Source organism: Perkinsus marinus, assembly GCF_000006405.1.
Source record: "Perkinsus marinus ATCC 50983 genomic scaffold scf_1104296955964, whole genome shotgun sequence".
Taxonomy (NCBI): domain Eukaryota; phylum Perkinsozoa; order Perkinsida; family Perkinsidae; genus Perkinsus; species Perkinsus marinus.
This window is the reverse complement of record NW_003207632.1, coordinates 1-1,706: the sequence shown is the minus strand read 5'-3', so window position 1 is coordinate 1,706 and position 1,706 is coordinate 1. Positions and strand designations below refer to the sequence as shown.

At 47.4% G+C, this 1,706-nt stretch overlaps 5 non-coding genes across 5 annotated transcripts; all 5 read left to right on the top strand.

Moving 5' to 3' along the window:
- The first annotated feature begins 319 nt into the window (after positions 1-319).
- On the top strand, positions 320-393 carry Pmar_PMAR028734. Its single transcript has one exon. It is a non-coding gene; the product is annotated as a tRNA-Arg (tRNA).
- Positions 394-634: 241 nt separating this feature from the next.
- Positions 635-708, top strand: Pmar_PMAR028733. The gene has a single exon. It is a non-coding gene; the product is annotated as a tRNA-Arg (tRNA).
- Positions 709-884: 176 nt separating this feature from the next.
- Positions 885-958, top strand: Pmar_PMAR028732. The gene has a single exon. It is a non-coding gene; the product is annotated as a tRNA-Arg (tRNA).
- A 241-nt stretch (positions 959-1,199) lies between these two features.
- Pmar_PMAR028731 lies at positions 1,200-1,273 on the top strand. The gene has a single exon. It is a non-coding gene; the product is annotated as a tRNA-Arg (tRNA).
- A 241-nt stretch (positions 1,274-1,514) lies between these two features.
- On the top strand, positions 1,515-1,588 carry Pmar_PMAR028730. Its single transcript has one exon. It is a non-coding gene; the product is annotated as a tRNA-Arg (tRNA).
- Positions 1,589-1,706: the final 118 nt, after the last annotated feature.

The window sequence follows — 1,706 nt, the reverse complement described above, 5'->3', positions numbered from 1 at the left end:
ATCGGGCATCCGATGTGAAGCTCCACCTAGTTTGCACAAGACGCTGAAGGCAAGCACATGAGATAGTGGTGCGCACCAACGGCTGTACCTGAGCAATCCGGATTCCGCTCACGCATCCTGAATCGGCCACTCGATGTGAAGCTCCAACTAGTTTGCACAAGACGCTGAAAACAAGCACATGAGATAGTGGTGCGCACCAACGGCTGTACCTGAGCAATCCGAATTCCGCTCACGTATTCTGACGGATTGACCAATTACCGCCTAAACCATTTCGGAAGAGTATTCAACTTTAATATCAATCAAAGGAACTAGCTTCATCGCCTGATTAGTTCAGCTGGATAGAATGTCTGCCTACGGAGCAGACGGTCGTAGGTTCGAATCCTGCATCGGGTATACATTAACCTCACTTCCTCTTCATCCATTCTACGTCAACGAAATCGGGCATCCGATGTGAAGCTCCACCTAGTTTGCACAAGACGCTGAAGGCAAGCACATGAGATAGTGGTGCGCACCAACGGCTGTACCTGAGCAATCCGAATTCCGCTCACGTATTCTGACGGATTGACCAATTACCGCCTAAACCATTTCGGAAGAGTATTCAACTTTAATATCAATCAAAGTGACTAGCTTCATCGCCCGATTAGTTCAACTGGATAGAATGTCTGCCTACGGAGCAGATGGTCGTAGGTTCGAATTCTGCATCGGGTATACATTAACCTCACTTCCTCTTCATCCATTCTACGTCGACGAAATCGGGCATCCGATGTGAAGCTCCAACTAGTTTGCACAAGACGCTGAAAACAAGCACATGAGATAGTGGTGCCGCCTAAACCATTTCGGAAGAGTATTCAACTTGAATATCAATCAAAGTGACTAGCTTCATCGCCCGATTAGTTCAGCTGGATAGAATGTCTGCCTACGGAGCAGATGGTCGTAGGTTCGAATCCTGCATCGGGTATACATTAACCTCACTTCCTCTTCATCCATTCTACGTCAACGAAATCGGGCATCCGATGTGAAGCTCCACCTAGTTTGCACAAGACGCTGAAGGCAAGCACATGAGATAGTGGTGCGCACCAACGGCTGTACCTGAGCAATCCGAATTCCGCTCACGTATTCTGACGGATTGACCAATTACCGCCTAAACCATTTCGGAAGAGTATTCAACTTTAATATCAATCAAAGTGACTAGCTTCATCGCCCGATTAGTTCAGCTGGATAGAATGTCTGCCTACGGAGCAAATGGTCGTAGGTTCGAATCATGCATCGGGTATACATTAACCTCACTTCCTCTTCATCCATTCTACGTCAACGAAATCGGGCATCCGATGTGAAGCTCCACCTAGTTTGCACAAGACGCTGAAGGCAAGCACATGAGATAGTGGTGCGCACCAACGGCTGTACCTGAGCAATCCGAATTCCGCTCACGTATTCTGACGGATTGACCAATTACCGCCTAAACCATTTCGGAAGAGTATTCAACTTTAATATCAATCAAAGTGACTAGCTTCATCGCCCGATTAGTTCAGCTGGATAGAATGTCTGCCTACGGAGCAGATGGTCGTAGGTTCGAATCCTGCATCGGGTATACATTAACCTCAATTCCTCTTCATCCATTCTACGTCAACGAAATCGGGCATCCGATGTGAAGCTCCACCTAGTTTGCACAAGACGCTGAAAGAAGCACATGAGATAGTGGTGCGCAC